The sequence below is a fragment of the Manis pentadactyla genome, chromosome 14, assembly GCF_030020395.1.
Source record: "Manis pentadactyla isolate mManPen7 chromosome 14, mManPen7.hap1, whole genome shotgun sequence".
Lineage (NCBI taxonomy): Eukaryota > Metazoa > Chordata > Mammalia > Pholidota > Manidae > Manis > Manis pentadactyla.
Genome location: NC_080032.1, coordinates 58,565,249 through 58,587,027, shown reverse-complemented (window position 1 = coordinate 58,587,027; position 21,779 = coordinate 58,565,249). Strand labels below are relative to the sequence as shown.

General features: G+C 49.5%; 1 protein-coding gene across 1 annotated transcript in view; it reads left to right on the top strand.

Moving 5' to 3' along the window:
* The first annotated feature begins 5,681 nt into the window (after nt 1-5,681).
* The window catches only part of WNT5B (Wnt family member 5B), a 93,751-nt gene continuing 77,653 nt past the window's right edge, over nt 5,682-21,779 (top strand). Inside the window, exon 1 of the mRNA XM_036907278.2 lies at nt 5,682-5,805. The gene's annotated coding sequence lies outside the window, so the exon portion shown is untranslated. The remainder of the gene's footprint in view (nt 5,806-21,779) is intronic.

Below are 21,779 nucleotides of genomic sequence, written 5' to 3'. Positions count from 1 at the left end.
GAGGCATCTGTTGCAGATCTGACAGCTTTTCTGTTTCCAGAAATTCCTGCTTGGCATGCACCACAAAAGGCAGCCCCAAAATGAAATAGACAGGGATGGTGGCCAGGCTGCAAGAAAGGCCAAAAGGAAATTACAAGGGGAGGTAGGAGTGTGGGCATAAAAGAGACCTGCAGTGTTTTGCACAAGAGTGAGGTCACCAGCCAGGACTTCTCGCCCTGGGCTAGTAGCTTCTTGTCCCATTTGCTCCTTACGTGTCTCCCTCCTACATACTGAGGTTTGGGAAATGCAAGTCAGCGCCTCCAGCACCCTACTTAGCCTACGAAAACCAAGGGCATTTATCTGTTTGTTCTCTTAGAACAAAGGTGTTCATGGCTATATTTGAAACTTGAAAGAAAAGGAAATCCTGAATGTAATTTCAGTCTCTGTGCTTCAATCATCTTTCTGTATCTCAGGGTCTGTGGAGAAATGTCTCAGGAAAAATGTTAGAGTCTAACATTGTGGCTGATTGCTATTTTCTGTGAGTCATTTTTATTGATCTACACATTAACCTCAAGGGTTAGTGAAGGATATTAAAGTCAGTTACTATTAGGTCACAGACATTTGCATAACTATATATGTGTGTGTGTGTGTGTGTGTGTATACTTGCATAAATATCAGAGAACAAGGGAGGGTGTGGGCTAAATGCTTTAGATTTAACATTCTGAATGTTTGACAGTTGTCCACTACAATGATATATTTTCACCTGTCACTGACCATCTCTTGTGGTACAGCCATTTTTCCTCAAGCCAAACAGATGCTTCAGATAGGAAACTGCGGAGCCAAGTATCCCAGCTCAAACAGCGGAATGCAGTTTATAAATGCTTTTGATGATAATTATAGGTCAGGAAACAAACCATTACTTACCTTGAGATGTTTGGATTACCTGTGCATTTCCTTTGTCATCCTTACTAGTGCCATTGAGCAGAAGTTACCTCTCCAGCAGCACGGCCATGGTGGGACCCGGAAGCCAGCCTCCTTTGGGCTGAGCGCCACCGGCCGGGTCCTGGCCTGGCCCAGGCAGGAAGGAGCCTAACTGTGGAGACCTGTACTGTGGGGTAGCCTGGGCAACTTGACTGACACACTTCCTGCGGCTCCGGGAGGACCCCTGCCTTCTCTAGTTTACTTTGCACAGTTCAGCCAGCACTTCTCCCACCTGGGAGGCTCCTGGGGGGTACCTTCGGGACTCTGTGGCTGAGTCTCCAGCTCAGTTGTGGGGCCTTAAATGTTACAGGCCGTGGCCACACGTACTTAGAAGGCCTGCAGGGCAGCCTGGGAAGATTCTTTCCTGGGAGATTCTGATAAAGCAGCAATTCAACCCATCAATGCCTGAGGAGCCTCCCAAGTAGTTATTTTGGAGCAAATGACCTTGAGACACCCTCTGGTCACAAGGCATAAGAGTCCCCACTCAGGGCCTCTCTTCTGTCTTTCCTGTCATGCGCCCAGTCTCTGGAGCAGAAGGAATCAGGGCCGCTCGCATTCTGGAATACGAGCACCCGCTCTGCCAGCTCCTGCCTCCCCTCCTCCCAGGCACCGGGGCTGCTCCACCGGCTTGCACCAGCCCTCTGGATGGCAGGGGGTTCTCAGCACCCTCACTTCCCTCTGCCACCTAGCATGCCTGCCTGCCTGCTGGGGCTCCCGCACTGTGGAAAACACCTCCCCTGCCCTGGTGATTGTGCAGGCGTCACCTGCACACGCGGCCAGAGTCCTCCCCCGCCTCCTCCCACCTTGACCCCTGCCCTCTGGCTTTCACATTTATCAGTCACTTCACTGACATGGCACCTCAGCCATCCTGACCTCTAACCCCTGTTCCAATTCTCTGTTTCTTGCTGTCAACACTTGGATGCCCCACTGACCGTCAAAACAAAATGTATATGGAGTTAAATTCACCACCTTCCACCCACACCTTTGTCTTTCTCGATTTCCTCTTTGACTCAATCATGGACTCATTTAGCTCTGGGGGACTACTGAGTCAGACCCGTGCTCCCCTCAGGTGAGGACACAGAGGCCCAGAGAAGGGAGGCAATCCACCAGGGCCATGAGCCCCGCAAGGAGGGGGGCCTAGGCTTCCCTGTGGCCCGACGCTGTGAGCAGGACTTGGGCACCTAGGAACACACCATGGGCCCCTGGCCTCGAACATTTCCATGTGCTGTTCCTGGGCCACCAGGAGAGCAAACCTCCTTCAGAGTGGGTGCCCTTGACCCTGTTTCCTCCGTGACATCTGTCCCTCTGCACAGGACACAGGAAAGGGCTTTGGTCACAGTTCAGAAGGGAACAACAGGAGGGCCATGGGGAGTGAGAGTGTCCCAAAAGAAAATAGCACTTCGCATTGGTGACAATTCCAAATAGTACCTCATATTCTGGTTGAGCAGTAGTGCCACTTAATTGGACCACACTCATTAGCTCATCCCATTTCCCCCTTATCCGGCCTCTGCCTATGATACCTCCACTGCCAGCTGGGGGCTCTGGATTTTGTCTGTTTCTAGAGATACCATCACAGCTTCATTGTAGATGTTTGTAAACCAGTAATTCATTCAAAGAACAATTTAAGACTCTGTCTTCTCTAAGGAAAGGAAATGGGGATTGAAATCCAGGAGTTCAAGGACTGAGACACCATTAGACTGTCCCATGGAAAATTGGGTCATGCTATTTAATAACATTCACACAATTATGACCATTTCTTGAGTATGTACTTTCTGTAAGACACTGTTCCTGGCCTCTTTATCTGCCTTATCCGTCAGCTCCCGCATCCCCACGAGGCAGGGGCTCTCCCCCCACCCCCTTTCAGACATGGACACTGTGGCCTGGGGAGGTTGGTGGCGAAGTGGGCAGGGAGCCTGGCTCCCCACATGGGCTGACACGGGGCTGCCTGCTCTGCCACTGGCCGGGTCTATCTAGCTGCATCAGGGGAGAACCGGTCAGGGGAGAGAGTGGGACTGTTCTCACTTGATGGGGCTCAATTAAGGTAAAAACATAAACATGGCTTATAAGTTGGTGAACCCCTTGCACACCTCAGATGTCCAGGCTTTGGAGGCCCTGCTGTCCTTGTACAAACTCCTTTAGTCACTGGCATCTTTGTGTGAACTTTCCCTACAAGTAAACTTCAGGGCAGACTTGAACTCACAAGAGCAGAGTTTTCTTCTTACCAACTCTGCTACCTTCCATTCTCTGCATTTCCCTGAAGCAGATGTCCCAAATTTTCTCAGCTATCTTGAGGCTGTGTGGATAATCCATGGGCAGCATCTGCATGTTTGGGTCAGAATCTACCAGTTTTTTAAGGCCTCATTCATTCTTAGAAAACCACCCAGAGGACAAGCACAAGAACAGTGCCTAGCGGCCAGCGGAGGCTCAGCACCTGTGGGCCTGCTCTTGGGACGGGGCTTCCCGGCTTTGCTCATGCGTCTGGCTCTGGGCATCAGAGGCGCATCATCAGGCTGGTTCCCCCGCAGAACCTGCCATGCATCCGAGGTAAACCCTTTAAAGGTGCTATAGACACAGACCAGGTGGAATGGGAGCCCAGCTGGAGCAGGACCAGTTGTACCATCTGGAGCCCTGCAGGACCTGAGGACGGAACAGCACAGCCCACCGCCAGGGCCCTAGACATGTCCACTGGAGAGCCCAGAGGGTGAGGAAACGGAGGAGGCTGCCTCCTTCCCACAGGGTTTGTTAGGGGTTCTGGCTTGGAATGGTTCTGGGAGGGTGGCTGGTGGCCCGTGAGGTCATTACCAGGAAGGGGAACAGAGTCTTGTATAAGCAGAGAAGGAATCATTGCACATTTCCATAGGTCCCAATATTTGTTTTTTCTTTATTTGTTTAAACCACAAATGCTAAGTCAGGATATGTCTTATTTCGGGGAGAAGATGAGAAACCCCACCCAGCAATCACAGACAGAGCAGGAGTGCGATGGCCCACGTTCCCAGCAGTGCTTGTCTGGGGGGCTGGCTCTAGACTCCCCAGCGGGTCTGTGACTAAGGCAGTGGGGCACTTACCGCTTCCCCTGGGAATCCAGCCCAGGACGCTGCTGGCTTCTCACTCAAGTGTTTTCCCAGCTACTCAGCCACAAGTTCCTTTCCTGGGGGCACTGCAGCTCCCCTCCCTAGGCCACAAGTTTTGACTCATCTCGGACTGGGAGGGTGGTGGGAGATGCAGGACTAAGTGTGGGACATTCATCTGGGGTTGCTGTCACCTGTCACCTTCTCTCTGGCTGGATCATCAGCTGGGGACCAAGTAAAGGCATCCCTTCTTGAGCTCATTCTAAGCCCCAAATAAGATGCTTGTCCCCAACTCCACCCCTCTCCTTTAGACTTTAACCTTTCTGGAGTTTAAACTGGTCTCAGTCATCTCTATGTGTTTAGGCTCTATAAATGTGTATATGAAGTGAATCTCCAAATTCTCCCAGGTTGCATTCTGGAAAAACCAGGGCAAGGCCTTCCCTTGACCTCCCACAAAGACCCTAACCCCAGAACTGAGACTTTATTCTGAGGAGGAGAGGAACTGAGCCTATTTGTCATTTGATAAAGTGGATTCTAAGCTTTTATGGCTGCTTTAGACCAGCTCTCCTCCCTGTCCCATCTGTCCCCAAAGATAAAGCCTTGAACTCGGTCCCCTCAGTGAAGGCAGGCCCCCTCCATGGCAATTATAGGCCATTCAGTTAAAGTTGCTGGACCTGGTCTCATAAACCCCATTCACTGCGAGGTGGGAAGAAGCCAGTGCAATTCGGAGGAAGCCTTTCCCTCTAATTAGTCGGGTATTTGCAAAAACAGCTCTCATTTTCCTTATTGTAAACCCCCCCGAGGACAATAGCTCCTTACTGCCGACCCAGGGTGGTGGGCTCCTGGCGGCTCATCCGTCAGCCTCCCCGCGGCCCCTCCCCCACTGACAGGGGAAGGCTGTCACCCTGTTTGGTTACTAATTAAGAGAAGGCAAAGCCTTCCGTGACTACCACTGCTTTTTTCCGTTTTGTTTTCCTCCTCACTGTACTGCATTCAAAGGCAATTCTCTAGCAGGGTGACCTCCTACTCACTCAGGGAAGAGAAGGGAGTCTCAGGATGTAAAAGAAAAGGCAGTTGGAGGGCAGGCCTCAGACCCTGCTGATCGCTCTTGTTTGGCCCGTTATTAGCATCTGGAAAAGGGTCCAGCAGCTGGGGTTTGAGCTCCTGCCTCCCGTGGGACCTTGGCTAACTCCCTCTAGGGTAGCTCACCCAGAGGTGCTAGGAGCTGACTTACTAACAGACCTGGGGGCCTCAGTAAAAGTATTCAAACATCAGCCTGAGCTGAGACCGGAAACTGGCTCTGGTGAGTTTTCAGGCCACTACCTATTTTAATGACTATGGACTTGTCCTGCCACTTTTCGGTGCCCCGGGTTCCCTCCAGAAAGTCAAGTGAATAATTTAGCCCTAAAGCTGTCACAGAAACGATGAGAGAGAGAACACATTGGCCATTTGGAAACATTTTTCTTGGTGTGCCCGCTCCTGGATCAGCTTCCCTCGCCCCAGAACTGTCTGCTGGGTGCTGTAGAAAGGGCCCGGGGACGCGCAGGGTGGACTTGGGTTTGTGGAGCGGAGATAGCAAATCACTCTCCTTTGGGGCATTCAAAGGAGGATGAAGCGGTGCAAGCGTTTGACGTAAACATAAGAGCGGTCGATGGAACTCTGTCCGCTCCCAGAGCCTCCAGCTCCGCAGTGCCTGAGCTGGGTGTTCCTGCAGGAGCGCAGGGCGCCCCGGGGGGCTGCTGGCCGGCAAGTCCCACCGGTGCTCCGGGAGGATCAGGTGGAATTCCGGGAGAAGGCGGCGGCGGGCGTGCCGGGCTGGGAGCGCGGCTGGGCGGCGGCTCCCCACCCCCCCGCGTCCGGGCCCGGGACGCTCTGCCGGGGGCGGGAGGCAGGTGCCGAGGTCACGGGCCCCGCTCCGAGGAGGAGCCCCGGGAGAGGCGCGGGGCTGGCCACGGAGCGGCGAGCCGGGGGCCGGCGCGGCGGCGGGGCGGGGGCGGGGAGGAGACGCGGGGGGCGGGGCGGAGGCGCGGAGCCCCCGGGATCCGCTCGCCCAGCGCTGGCCCCTGCACTCCGAGCGCGGCCGCCGCCCGCCCCGCAGCCGACTTGGGGCCGCAACTTCTTCGGGTCCGCGCCCCGGCGACGACCGACGGCGGCAGCCGAGCCGGCGCCCAGGGCCTCCCTCCGGCTCGGCCGAGGGCTGCGCGCCCCCGCCTCCCGCCCTCCGAGCTCGGGGGTCCCAGCGCCGCGCGGGGCGCCCTCACGGCGCGGGAGCAGCGCGAGCCTCGAGGCCCGCCCGGGGGTGCGCGGCCCGCGGGGCTGCCGGGCACCGGGGCCGGCGGGCGCCTCGGTGGGCGCCTCGGCGGGACCCCCGAGCGGAGCGCGCCCGCCGCGCCTGCAGCCCCGCGCCCAGCCGCGCGTGAGGAGCGGGGCGAGGGTCCGCCGGGCCGCGCGCGCGGAGCCCGGGCCGAGCGAGCGGCGGACGTGCAGGTAAGCGCCCGGGCGCCGCGGTGGGAAGTAGCTGCCGCCGCCTCGCCTCGCCGCCCGGCGGCGCCCCGCGCATCCCGGGCCGCCGAAACTTCCCAGCGCTCCGGCCTTGCGCCCGGGGCGCCGCGGGGCTGGGCTCGGGAGCGGGCGGGCGGCTCCCGGGGCTCTGCCGGCCGCGGGGCCCCGGTGGGCTCGGGGAGGGCGCAGGTGGGGCGGGCGCGGGGCAGCCGGCCGGCCGGCCGCCGAACAAAGCTGGGTCGCGGCTCGGGGCGCGCGGGCAGGTAGGCTGGGCTGCTCGCCCTCTCGGCCGCGGGCCTCCCCCGCTCGCGTGCCCAGGGCTGGGCGACCGCAGAGCTGCTCGCGCACTTTCGCAGGCGTGGTCGGGCCTGCGGCCGCTTCTGCTAAAAGCTGCGCCCCACGTCTGGGTGATTCTAGCCCCCGCGAGAAGGGCCAGTCTGGTGCCTGAGTCCCCAGAGCCGAGCAGTCTCAGCCCCGGTGTCGGCGCATTCTCTGCTTTCTTCCATTGCTCCTCCGCCCCCCGCCCCCACCTCATCCACTCAACTCCGGGAGAAGTGGCCTCTTTCTGCATTTTCTTCTGCATTCTCAGGGGACATTTGGCCGTGCACTCTAGTCAGAGCCTAATTTCCTAGATACTTTCATGGGGCAGATCGTCGTGGGAGCAGGGAGTCTAGCTGGCTCTGTTCTACAGAGCGGGGAACGGAGATGGCTCAGGCCATGGGTTGGTGACCCAGCTGTGCATAGGAGGACTTGCCCTCCACTCCCTCCACCCGCTCCTTAACTGCTTTTGCCACCTGGCCATGTTGGCCGCAGCTTTCAGTTACTACCACCCTGAGCCGAGTTTCAGCCTGGTACCTGGAAGAGAAAGTCTGGGGATCATGTTACCAATCCCCTGAACCACTCCAGTCGCCAAGGAACATACCCACTTGACAGAGCTGTGATGGGACATCTGTGCAATACCATCAGTGTGGCTGCAGGAAACCCTGGGTCCATGGGACAGGGTCAAGCACCAGCACACTCAGGTGACCCTTTTGTGGCTGTCCCCCAAGGCAGCATAGGGCCCTGGGAACAGTGGGCACACCCTCAGAAAGCCTGAGGACCCTTTCCTGGACCCTATCCTGGACCCAGCCACTCCTGCTGCTGTCTGAGTCAGATGTGGGGTTTACTTATCAAAGGGAAGACTCCTGATCTCAGGCATGGATGAGTGGATGCCAGGCCCTGAGCCTGTGCCCACACGCCTGTCCAGGTTCACACGCACAAGTCCTGGCAGACACACCCACCTATGAGAGGTCAAAGGCTGAGTGGTGGTTTTCTTCCATTTCAAAATAGTGTCTGTTCTCTCTTTGACACAGAAGATTTGTGCTTATAAATAGCAAGGGGGAGGTGTGTCTCCTCGGAAGGAAAGGCAATGATGAGAGATCTCTTCTGCACAATTGTGAGAGGAGGACTGTAGCTGGGCTCCTCACAGCGATGCCAACTCCAGGAGCCCAAGGAAAGAGGCTGACCTAAAGCCAGGTCTCCACAGGAGAACCGACAGACAGAGTTGATGCCAGGGCAGGGACTCAACAGGGTAAAGGGACTGAAAGAGACAATAGGTGGTTAAATAGCCAAAGGCAGCGGTGAGAAACAGCTCCCCTCCCTTTGCTAAAGAACTGAGAGGGCGTGTGACACACTGTGGGGTCTGCCTGCCTGCCAGGGGAGCAGGAGCAGCCTTGGAGCGCCTTGCTGGCCCTCTTCCATCCGGGGATTTCCTCCTTTCCAAGGCTTTGGTTTCTTATGTGTTTGCGCATGAACATTGTAAGCAAGGCTGTGTGTTAGGTGTTTGTTTAGGGTGTCTGGAACTAGCCTACTCTTTCGTTGATTTGGTAGTTGTAATATCTCCAGGGTGTTCTATTGACATGAAACAACCATTTGCCAAAAATTTTTCTATCCCAAAAGCATATGTTAAAGAGATATTGCTAATTGCTGGGAAAATTTAAAAATCTGGGCTTGTTCTTCACCTGTGTATTTTGCCCTCCTCTTATGCTAGTGGCAGCTGAGATTTTTGCTCTTCTTCAAGAAGGGCAGGGAACCAGGCTGATCCATTCTAATCTTCACTTGCAGAAGAGTTCTGCTGGTTCCTGGATTGCCACCTGCCCTGTATTTCTAGCAGGGGAGGATGTTTTTATGTGAAATGGGAGTCCTTGCCTTCTCTGAAATAAAAATAAATATGTCCACAGAAGTTTTCCTGTTGGTCATTCTGATTTTGTTCTCCTAGGTCCTCTTCAGACTACCTGAATCTTCTAAACAGGTCTTCAGACTGCACCGTCGTCCTAGCCCCATATCTGGATACAGTCCCGAGGGTTTTGTTAGTGTTGGGATTGGTTGTTTTTGTAACTTGTTCAGGATTCTCAAGGCACAACAGCAATAGGTACACAATCCCCTGCCGAGGAGGGAATATGGGAGCTCCCAACCCACATCTAGGGGGTCCTTGGCTCGTTTCTGTTGAGCATCTTCAAACTATCCAGGAGTCCAGAAAAATCCACCAGAGGGGTTGGGAATAGATGGCTGTGATGAAAAGATCTGATAGCTTCTAATCTGAGCCACCTTTTAAAGTAAAAAATAACCTTCTACCTGTGTGAGAGCAGCTAGGCACCCACCGGGGCAGAGTGCTGGCAGAGCCCTGGCCCTGGCCCTGCTGGTTGGCCGGTTCAGGCTGAGCTCCCATCTGCCTGCGGTGACCGGGCCGCCCCCACTAGGCCCTCTCCAGGCAGGCCGGCTCTGTTTACCTGGCTAAATTCAAACCTCCACCCCCTCCATCCCAGTTTGACCCACTGGCTGGCGGGCTCACCACTGGCTGGCCCCGCAGACGGCCACAGGTTTTTTTTTTGCCCCTGCGGTTGTCCTTGGGTCTTTCGGTGCTGCAGGAATCGTCTTGCAGACTTTCTGAAGTTGGCCTCCTTCCTCTCTGCTTCTTCACCCATGGGCTTTCTTCCCCACTCTTCCTCCTGGGTGATTTAGAACCTGTTTGGGTCCAGGGGGAGACTCTCCCCTGACTCCTGTGAGTCCCCTGGACTCGGCCATTGGAGGTCCCAGGGCCCTGTTGACCGATCATTCCTGCCCAGGCCTGGCTGCCTGGCTGCTCCCTGGGAGCAAGAACAGCCCTGACAGCTGCACAGCCCTTAAAGGCACAGGGGTGTTTTCTCAGAACTTCGTCACATGCCCCCAGCTCCCCAGCCCCCAAGAGCCGAGCCTGACCATGTGTGCTGCCCCTCGCGCCCCGGTCCTTCTGCAGACTGCTGGGGGGTCTTATCGGGGCTGGGAGGGAACACATAGTAGCTCCTCCCCTCAAGGTCTTGGTTGTCTTCCTATGAAGTGAGGGTGTTGCATTAGAATCTCTTGAGGCCCCTTCCAGTTCTAACATTCTGCATTTGAACAGCTTTGGCTGCTTCAGTTTTGGAAACCCCTCTGCTGTGCACCAGGCCTGGGGGTGGGGAAGCAGCCAGTGGAAGGAGGTGTGCGCCTGCTGCATCAACAGTTACTGTTTCACAAACCGGGGTCTTGCAGGCAAGGTTTGGGGTCGAGGTGGAGGTTCAGGTTGCACTCCTGCCCTTGGGCTCTGGCCTCGTGGGTGCCTCTGTGGTCAACCAGCAACCCAGGGCTCTGTCTTAGCTCTGGGTGACTTTGGGGCTGGTGCCTGTGTTCCTGGGGTGGGGGTACCCGGAGTCCATTCTTAAACAATTTCCAGGCCTCTCTTCTGTACAGCTTCCTTGAGCCCCAGAAATGCTAACTCCTCAAAGGTTGCTCTTGTCTAATTGATAAAGTGTCAGGAGTGGATTTCCTCAGGCCTGGGAAATGATAACTGGGCTTAGTTAGAAAAGGAAGTGGATTAAAAGTCCTTGTTTTACAAACTTTGGCTTCCAAAGGTCACTTTAGAGTTATCTGGAATGTTCACTTGGTGGATTTGCTCTGAATCTTGCTGGGGGAGCAAGAAACATGGTAACAAAGCTCTTCTGACCCTGGTTGGTGGTGATCCTGTTCACTGCTGAGGCTCCCTGCCCTCCTTCCATGGAGGGAAGCCCCGACTTTGAGGGGGGAAGTGGCAGGGCGGCCAGAGCTGCAGGCTCTGGTACTGCGGGCGCGCCTCTGGCATCCCCTGGGTCTGCACCAGGATTCCTGCCACCCCCATTTCTCTTCCCCACAAATACCCCGAGGTGACAGGAGGCTTCCTTTGTTGCCAGAGGTGGGAACTCAGTTGAGGGCTTGTCTCTAAGATTGCATATTTTTCGCATATTCATTGGGAGGTTTCTCCTGGGAAATTTTAAGTAATGAGTTACTACATACATCATGCAAATCTTGTATGGGGTACAAGAACTGCAATCAAAGTAACTAAACCTTCAAAGAGATTTTAAATTTAAGTTTAGAACTAGAAGTTTCCATGTCAGACTCAAGAACAGGAGCTGCTGAATGGGGGTGGTGGTAGGGGGCTCCTCGATTGTACTGTTGGGATATGCCTTGACAGAGGAGGCTGTTGAAAACTGAGACAAAAGAGACGTGACTTCAGGCAGCCCCCTGGGGTGTGGACACCAGCACTTATAGCTAGCTGTGTGACCACAGGCAGGGCAGGTTACCTGACTGCTCTGTGCCTCAATTTCCTCAATTTTCAAAAAAAATGGAAACTTTATTTTACGTTTTTTTCTTTAAAAATTTTTTTCTATTTTTGTTATCATTAATCCACAATTACATGAGGAACATTATGTTTACTAGACTCCCCCCATCACCAAGTCCCTGCCACATACCCCATTACAGTCACCGTCCATCAGCGTAGTAAGATGCTGTAGAATCACTACTTGTCTTCTCTGTGTTGTACAGCCCTCCCCATGCCCCACACACACATTATGTCTGCTAATCCTAATTCCCCTTATTCCCCTTATCCCTCCCTTCCCACCCATCCTCCCCAGTCCCTTTCTCTTTGGTAACTGTTAGTCCATTCTTGGGTTCTGTGAGTCTGCTGCTGTTTTGTTCCTTCAGTTTTTTCTTTGTTGTTATACTCCACAGATGAGTGGAATCATTTGATACTTGTCTTTTCTGTCTGGCTTATTTCACTGAGCATAATACCCTCTACCTCCATCCATGTTGTTGCAAATGGTAGGATTTGTTTTCTTCTTATGGCTGAATAATATTCCATTGTGTATATGTACCACATCTTCTTTATCCATTCACCTACTGATGGACTCTTAGGTTCCGTCCATTTCTTGGCTATTGTAAATAGTGCTGCGATAAACATAGGGGTGCATATGTCTTTTTCAAACTGGAGTGCTGCATTCTTAGGTTAAATTCCTAGGAGTGGAATTCCAGAGTCAAATGGTATTTCTATTTTGAGTTTTTTTGAGGAACCTCCATACTGCTTTCCACAATGGTTGAACTAATTTACATTCCCACCAGCAGTGTAGGAGGGTTCCCCTTTCTCCACAACCTCGCCAACATCTGTTGTTGTTTGCCTTTTGGATGGTAGCCATCCTTACTGGTGTGAGGTGATATCTCATTGTGGTTTTAATTTGCACATCTCTGATGATTAGCAATGTGGAGCATCTTTTCATGTGCCTGACCATCTGAACTTCTTCTTTGGAGAACTGTCTGTTCAGATCCTGTGCCCATTTTTTAATTGGATTATTTGCTTTTTGTTTGTTGAGGTGTGTCAGCTCTTTATATATTTTGGATGTCAACCCTTTATCGGATCTGTCATTTATAAATATATTCTTCCATATGGTAGGATGCCTTTTGTTCTATTGATGGCGTTCTTTGCTATACAGAAGCTTTTCAGCTTGATATAGTCTCACTTGTTCATTTTTGCTTTTGTTTACCTTGCCCAGGGAGGTATGTTCATGAAGAAGTTGCTTGTGTTTATGTCCAGGAGATTTTTACGTATTTGTTTTTCTAAGAGTTTTATGGTTTCATGACTTACATTCAGTTCTTTGATCCATTTCTAATTTACTTTTGTGTATGGGCTTAGACAGTGATCCAGTTTCATTCTCTTACACGTAGCTGTCCAGTTTTGCCAGCACCATCTGTTGAAGAGACTGTCATTTCCCCATTGTATGTCCATGGCTCCTTTATCGAATATTAATTGGCCATATATGTTTGGGTTAATGTTTGGAGTCTCTCTTCTGTTCTACTGGTCTGTGGCTCTGTTCTTGTGCCAGTACCAAATTGTCTTGATTACTGTGGCTTTGTAGTAGAGCTTGAAGTTGGGAAGCGAGATCCCCCCTGCTTAATTCTTCCTTCTCAGGATTGCTTTGGCTATTCAGGGTCTTTTGTGGTTCTGTATGAATTTTTTAACTATTTGTTCCCGTTCGTGGAAGATGCTGTTGGTAATTTGATAGGGATTGCATTAAATCTGCAGATTGCTTTGGGCAGAATGGCCATTTTGACAATATTAATTCTTCCTAGCCAAGAGCATGGGATGAGTTTCCATTTGTTAGTGTCCTCTTTAATTTCTCTTAAGAGTGTCTTGTAGTTTTCAGGGTATAGGTGTTTCACTTCCTTGGTTAGGTTTATTCCTAGGTATTTTATTCTTTTTGATGCAATTGTGAATAGAATTGTTTTCCTGATTTCTCTTTCCATTAGTTCATTGTTAGTGTATAGGAAAGCCACAGATTTATGTGTATTAATTTTGTATCCTGCAACTTTGCTGAATTCAGATATTAGTTCTAGTAGTTTTGGAGTGGATTCTTTAGGGTTTTTTATGTACAATATCATGTCATCTGCAAATAGTGACAGTTTAACTTCTTCTTTACCCATCTGGATTCCTTGTATTTCTTTGTTTTGTCTGATTGCCATGGCTAGGACCTCCAGTACTATGTTGAATAACAGTGGGGAGAGTGGGCATCCCTGTCTTGTACCCGATCTCAGAGGAAATGCTTTCAGCTTCTTGATGTTCAGTATGATGTTGGCTGTGGGTTTATCATATATGGCCTTTATTATGTTGAGGTACTTGCCCTCTATACCCATTTTGTTGAGAGTTTTTATCATGAATGGATGTTGAATTTTGTCGAATGCTTTTTCAGCATCTATGGACATGATCATGTGGCTTTTGTCCTTCTTTTTGTTTATGTGTTGGTTGATGATGATGGATTTTTAAATGTTGTACCATCCTTGCATCCCTGAGATGAATCCCACTTGGTCATGGTATATGATCCTCTTGATGTATTTTTGAATTTGGTTTGCTAATATTTTGTTGAGCATTTTTGCATCTACGTTCATCAGGGATATTGGTCTGTAATTTTCTTTTTTGGTGGGGTCTTTGCCTCATTTTGGTATTAGAGTGATGTTGGCCTCATAGAATCAGTTTGGAAATATTCCCTCCCCTTCTATTTTTTGGAAAACTTTAAGGAGAATGTGTATTATGTCTTCTTTATATGTCTGATAAAATTCAGAGGTGAATTCATCTGGCCCGGGGGTTTTGTTCTTGGGTAGTTTTTTGATTACTGCTTCAATTTCATTTCTGGTAATTTGTCTGTTTAGATTTTCTGTTTCTTCCTTGGTCAGTCTTGAAAGGTTGTATTTTTCTAGGAAGTTGTCCATTTCTTTTAGGTTTTCCAGCTTGTTAGCATATAGATTTTCATAGTATTCTCTAATAATTCTCTGTATTTCTGTGGGGTCCATTGTGATTTTTTTCTTTCTCATTTCTGATTCAGTTTATGTGTGTAGATTCTCCTTTTCTCTTAATAAGTCTGGCTAGAGGCTTACCTATTTTGTTTATTTTCTCAAAGAACCAGCTCTTGGTTTCATTGATTTTTTTCTATTGTTTTATTCTTCTCAATTTTATTTGTTCTCTGATCTTTATTATGTCCCTCCTTCTGCTGACTTTGGGCCTCATTTGTTCTTCTTTCACTAATTTCAATAATTGTGACTTTAGACTATTCATTTGGGATCATTCTTCCTTCTTTAAATAGACCTAGATTGCTATGTACTTTCCCTTTAGAACTGCCTTTGCTGCATCCCACAGAAGTTGGGGCTTTGTGCTGTTGTTGTCATTTGTCTCTATATATTGCTTGATCTTTGTTTTAATTTGGTCATTGATCCATTGATTATTTAGGAGCATGTTGTTAAGCCTCCATGTGTTTGTGAGCCTTTTTGCTTTCTTTGTACAATTTATTTCTAGTTTTATACCTTTGTGGTCTGAAAAGTTGGTTGGTAGAATTTCAATCTTTTTGAATTTACTGAGGCTCTTTTTGTGGCCTAGTATGTGGTCTATTCTGGAGAATGTTCCATGTGCACTTGAGAAGAATGTGTATCCTACTGCTTTTGGGTGTAGAGTTCTGTAGATGTCTGTTAGCTCCATCTGTTCTAGTGTGTTGTTCAGTGCCTCTGTGTCCTCACTTATTTTCTATCTGGTGGATCTGTCCTTTGGACTGAGTGGTGTGTTTAAGTCTCTTAAAATGAATGCATTACATTCTTTTTCCTCCTTTAATTCTGTTAGTATTTGTTTCACATATGTCGGTGCTCCTGTATTAAGTGCATAGATATTTATAATGGGTATATCCTTTGGACTGAGTCCTTTATCATTATGTAATGCCCTTCTTTATTTCTTGTTACTTTCTTTGCTTTGAAGTCTATTTTGTCTGATACTATTACTGCAACACCTGCTTTTTTCTCCCTATTGTTTGCATGAAATATGTTTTTCCATCCCTTGACTTTTAGTCTGTACATGTCTTTGGGTTTGAGGTGAGTCTCTTGTAAGCAGCATATAGATGGGTCTTGCTTTTTTATCCATTCTGTTACTCATTGTCTTTTGATTGGTGCATTCAGTCCATTTACATTTAGGGTGATTATTGAAAGATATGTACTTACTGCCATTGCAGGCTTTAGACTTGTGGTTACCAAAGGTTCAAGGGTAGCTTTTTTACTATGTAACCATATAACTTAACTCTCTTATTAAGCTATTATAAACACAGTCTGTTGATTCTTTATTTCTCTCCCTTCTTATTCCTCCTCCTCCACTCTTTATATGTTAGGTGTTTTATTCTATACTCTTTTGTGTTTCCTTTGACTGCTTTTGTGAATAGTTGATTTTATTTTTTGCCTTTAGTTAGTATTTGGTTGATCTGCTTTCTTTGTTGTGATTTTATTTTCTCTAGTGACATCTATTTAGCCTTAGGAGTGCTTCCATCTAGAGCAGTCCCTTTAAAAAACCCTGTAGAGGTGTTTTGTGGGAGGCAAATTCCCTCAACTTTGCTTGTCTGGGAATTGTTTAATCCCTCCTTTGTATTTAAATGATAATTGTGCTGGATACAGTATTCTTGGTTCAAGGCCCTTCTGTTTCATTGCATTAAATATATCATGCCATTCTCTTCTGGCCTGTAAGGTTTCTGTTGAGAAGTCTGATGATAGGCTGATGGGTTTTCCTTTGTAGGTGATCTTTTTTCTCTCTCTGGCTGCCTTTAATACTCTGTCTTTGTCTTTGTTCTTTGCTATTTTAATTATTATGTGTCTTGGTGTTGTCCTCCTTGTATCCCTTCTGTTGGGAGATCTATGGGCTTCCATGGTCTGGGAAACTATTTCCTCCCCCAGTTTGGGGAAGTTTTCAGCAGTTATTTCTTCAAAGACACTTTCTAACCCTTTTTCTATGTCTTCTTCTTCTGGTAGCCCTATAATGCAAATATTGTTCCATTTCAATTGGTCACACAGTTCTTTTAATATTCTTTCATTCCTGGAGATCCTTTTATCTCTCTCTGCCTCAGCTTCTCTGTATTCCTGTTCTCTGATTTCTATTCCATTAACAGTCTCTTGCACCTCATCCAGTCTTCTCTTAAGTCCTTCCAGAGATTGTTTCATTTCTGTAATCTCCCTCCTGACTTCATCCCTTAGCTCTTACATATTTCTCTGCATGTCCATCAGCATGTTATGACCTTTATTTTGAATTCTTTTTCAGGAAGATTGGTTATATCTATCTCCCCAGGCCCTCTCTCTGGGGTTGTCTGGGTGATTCTTGACTGGACCAGATTTTTCTGCCTTTTCATGGTGTTAGAGGTTGTTGTAGGCAGGTGGCACACGTGTTAGCCTTTTCGGGAGATGCTGAGTTCTTGCAGATGTAGATGTAGCCTGGCTGTTGTACAGTATCATCTGGTCTCTCTGTTAGGTGGAGTTGTATTGTATTTTCAAAAATATGTATGGTTTTGGAAGGAGATTTCTGCTGTCCTACTCACTTTGCCATCTTGGCTCCTCCTCTGTATTTTACGTTTTTATAAAAAAGTACTTACCTCATGTGGTTGCTGTGAGGCAGGCTGTGCTGAAGATCAGTGTGTAGAAAGCATTAAACTGTGCTCGGGACTTGCAGGCCTGCAGAAGTGTCAGCTATTATGGCACTATTGGAGGGTCCAGTGGCAGGGCAGTTAGGACCCCTTGGCCCTGTGCCTGTGACTTGCTCTGCATTTGAGGATGGGGACTGTTTCACAGGGGCCATTTGCTGCACACCTGGTGCTTCTATCAGCGTGCTCGCCAGCTCTTGAAGGAAAGGGCTTTCATGAGTATCAGCTGTGTCCCATCAGGCATGGATGTCATTCTGATCATTACATGGGTGGGAACAGAGGGTAGCAGTTTGTGGAATGAGCCATGGCAGGAGAGGACAAATGTTCTGCCATGTAGGGAAGGGGAAGGGGACTGTCATGGGAGAGGTAGGTTCTGATATGGTCCTGTGGGGCTGCAGATTGAGCAAGTCCCTGGCTGAGAAGGAAGGGGTCTTGCTGACACATCTCAAACCAGTCTGTTGTTTTACCGAAGCAGATACTGATACAGTCCTTGTATTTGGAAACCCTCAAAATCTGGACATTTTGCATTTTCTTATTCTTAAAAGGTAACTCTGTGAAATCAAATCTAAAGGAAGCTTAAATATAAAGGGAAAGGTCAGATTCCAGAGTCCTCCTCTTGCCCCAGGCCAGCTCTGTCTGCCACTGTGCAGCCCTCTGAGGCTCTCATCCTCAGGCTGCCCCAGGAGCCACATGGGGAGGGAATGAGTGAGGGGGAGGAGGGGAGAAGGGTTATAATACAGTGGTGAGTGTGGGAGGGCTCCCTGCGCAGACCAGAGCATGCATTACCCCCTGAGGCTTTCAGTCCACATGTGCAAAACTCACTGTGTCTCCCCTACCCAGCACTGCCAGCTGGGTAACCTCAGGCTGACAAGTGGGGACCCATTGCCTTCCTGGTTGCTGGCCCTTCAACCGAATGAGGTGGGGCTGCACAAGGAATTGGAGCAGCTCGTTTAACTTATCAAAGCCCAGGGACTGCCATCCCCTTTTCTGACCTAATGTTCCTAATCTGACCTCCCAGCTTCTCTCAGAGAAAAGCGTGTCTTTCAAAGGTGTCAGGTCTGGAGCCATTACAAGCAGGGTTTCCTGCAGATTCCATATATCATTCCTAATCTTATAGTTTCCACACTTCCCAGAGAGTACATTCCTTACCTCCACTGCCACTAAAACACAGCCCAGCCTTGCCTCTGGTCCACCAAGCCCTCTGCAGCCTGCTCCCACCTCCAGCCTCATCTCACACCACTGTCCCACAGACCCAGTGCCTGCCACACGTGTGCATGCGCGATGCTGCATGGACACCCTGCGCTCATTCAGGGCCTTTGCACCTGCCACTCCCTCTGCCCGGCTGGCTCCTGCCACTTTCTGTGCCGGCTGCTCCTCCCCACCCCTCGGGTCTCAGCTTCTCAAAGAGTCTCTGCCAAGCGAGCTGCCAATTGCCCTAGGTGCTCCCTGTTCATACCCAGTTCCTGCACAGCCCTCGTCACCATCTGTAACCCTCTTGTTTATTTGTCAGTTCTTATTAAACATCTGCCCCCTGTGTTTGTCTTGCTTTCCACTGCGTCCTTAGAGCTAAAACAGTATCTGAGCTTCAAAGATGCTCAATATGTCTGTTCTTGTTGATCTTAGGGTAATGATCTTTGTAATTGTGTAGCATGTTCCTTGCTAGAAATAGGCCCATTTTGCCTAATAAATATGCCATCCTTTAGTGATTTTCTGTTGACAGCTGAGTGATTCAAGTAACAAATGTTGAACCAGCATGTCCCAGGTGCTGGGATAAGATACAGTTCCTGAACCCTTGCCCTCTAATAAGTTCTACTGCACACAAATAGCAAGTGTGCAGTATTCTGAAACGTCTTGTTTTTTATTCTCCCATATCCTGTGCTAAAGACCCATCTTAGGACCATGCATGTTGCATTGTTTTGGGGATGCTCAAACTCCTTGTGCAGCCCCACCTCATTCTGGATAAGGGCCAGCAACCAGGAAGGCAGTGGGTCCCCAGTTGTCAGCCTGAAGTCACCCAGCTGGCAGTGCTGGGTAGGGGAGACCCAGATGAAGCAGAAGTGCAGAGAGAACAGGAAGCCAGAGGAGGATGTCTGGATCTGATGGCAGAGCCCTGAGTGGAAGGACTTACCCAGCTTCTTGCTCAGGCTGGGTCCTTGGCTGTTCTGCAGGGACCTGGAACATTCCTGCTCCCTGACATGTGTGACCAGATTGAGAGAGTGAAGGAAGTGGATTGGGAGTCCCTGAGGGCTCTGTCCCCAGTGCCTTGCAGCCCAGGCACCAAGTCATCCAGGCTGCTGGCACCATCTAGAAGTTACTAGAGCATCTCCTTGGTGCTGGGTTGCCCAGCACAAATATCCAGTAAAGCCTCATGGGACATAACTTGACGGACCTGTCAGGGAAGCACATCCAGGCTGCTGGGGCGGTGGTGGCCCTGCCTCCTCTCTGCAGAGGTCCTCGGGGGCTTCCAAGGTGCCTCCCGCTCCAGCTCCCGCCCACTGCGGCTGCAGCGCCCTGGCCTCCTTGTCTCCCTGGGCCTCCTCTCTTCCCTCCCCACACTCTGGCTATAGCACCAGCTGCATCTCACTGTCTCACAGCTGCTTCTCCTGCCTCTCCTCCCCTTGGCCCTCCGAGTGGCACGTCTGGTTGTTTAAGCAGCATCTTCCCAGGAGATCCAAGGCTTCCCAACCCCACCTCCTGACCTCTCCCTTCAGCCTGCTCTTCACACAGCCTCTCCAGCCTCCCTGGATGCTTCTGCCATGAGCCCTGAATCATTCCTGATTCCTCTTTCTCTCCTGCCCACATCCCATCCTGCAGGGTGTCTTGCTAAATCTGATTCAGAAAGCACCTGGATTCCTGCACACTGCATCTCCCATGCCCTGCCCCCGCTCAGCCCACTGCAGCTCTCCCAGATGACCACAGGAGCCTCCTAGCTGGTCTCCCTGCCGTAGTCACTGCAGCCGTCCTGCTGAAGCTCGCTGGAGCACGTCACTTCTTCCCTTGGAGCCCTGTGATGGCCTTCCACCTTGTGCAGGAAAAGGCAAAGTCCTTACAGGGGCTGCTGGCCTGGGCGATCCAACCCCTCGTCCGTCCACCACCTGTCTGTTCTGCCCCTTCGCTCAGCACAGCGCACTGGCGTGGGGACCACACCACCCCCATGCACAACCACGGGGCAGGGATGGATATGTGTGCCTGCAAATACATATGCACATGAACATTTCTGTGTAGAAGGGAATGCAAAGCAATGAACCAAATGTTATCAATGATCCCCTCTAACTTGTAGTTATCATTTTTGTTTTTCTTCATATTTTTCAATGAGTTACAAAAATGAAAAAAATTCGATCTTTCCCAGTGGACATGTCTTTATTTTATCAATTTTCACAAACAGAGGCCATGTATTCTCACCAGCTGCCCCCGCTGTGGTCGGGTGGTGAGGCTCACCGGGAGCTGCATGCCTCCTGCCCCCGGGCTTTGCACTTGCTATCTCTTTTGCCTGGATGCCCTTCTCTGCTCTCCGGCTCCTTCCTCAAACTTTTAGCCAAACTCAGCGAGGTCTTCCAAGCTTCCTCGTATAACGTACAACCCTCCCACTGTTCCCCACCCCCTTCCCTGATTCATTTTTCTCCTTAGTACTTATAACCATTGAGCATCCAGATTTTGATGAATTTTATTTATTTGCTCACTTGTTTGCTTCCTCTTACTAGAATGTAAACACCATGAGGGCAGGGATTTTTGTCTGTTTTGTTCACTGATGTGTCCTGAGCACACAGACCAGTGCCTCACACAAGGGGTGAAGGAACTTGGTGAATGAGTACAGGGTCCACACGTGGCAGGGAAACAGGGAAACCTCTCACGGCAGCAGGCGCAGTCCTGCCTCTGGTGCGGCTCCCGGTGAGCCTCACCACCCGACCACACAGCGGGAGCAGCTGGTGAGAATACATGTCATCTTCCGGGGCCATACAGGGAAATGTAAAGTTGGTAAGTGAGAGAGAAGCAATATTCTTTGAAAAGCTTAGCTTTTTACTTCTTTGCAGATTTATGCCCTGTGGCTTCTATGCCCAGCATTTGTCTTGAGGTATCTTTACCACTTGGAAGAATTATGATACTCGGTAATTTTCAATATGAGGCACGAATTCTACTAAAGGGTTGTAATTAGGAAGGAAGAAGAAAAGCTATAGAAGTAGCAGATGGAAGAAAACATGGGAAGGTTGATTATTCCTTTGACATATCTTCTTGTAGAGTAACTTCAGCATGTATAGGTTTTAAACTACTAATTAAGTTGCACACACACATTAACATAATAGGAATACAGTTACATAACCAAAGCAGATCTATAATTACCAGCCATCTCCAGTGAGGCCAAGAAAACCAGTTAGGCACCCTAGGCATCTGTGAAAATTTGTCTATGATATGATGGATATTGCCCAACTGTACTTGAACAGTCTGAGAGAAATTAGACAAATTAAAACAGCCCATTCCTGGGAACTGTTCACATCCCATATGTTCTTTTAACAGTAGTTGTAAGATTTTGGAGTGCTAGAACTTGCACTTCTCCTAATTCTTGGTTGAATTCTGACAGTGTAGATCCAGTCAAATTTGTTGTTTTACTGTATGCACAGGCCAGCTTAGATATCTCCTTCTTCATTCCAATGGCAAGTCCAGGAACCGGTGGGATGAATGCAGCTACAACTGCAGCATCGCCTGGATCTTTGTTGAGGTTTTTTGATGATCATCTTCTGGTATGACTCTTCCAGAGAGTGCTGATGTTGGAAGTTTGTCTTCATATCGTATCTTAGTTCGTTTTCTGGGTAGCCAAATTAGGCTTTGATCCTCTGTATAAATACAAACAGAACCTTTGCCCACACTTTGATCTGCCCTTTATACCATTGTGTAGAACTCATTGGAGGTGACCACATAGGAACTGCTTTTTTTTTTTAAAGAAAAAGGAATATTATCAGAAAAG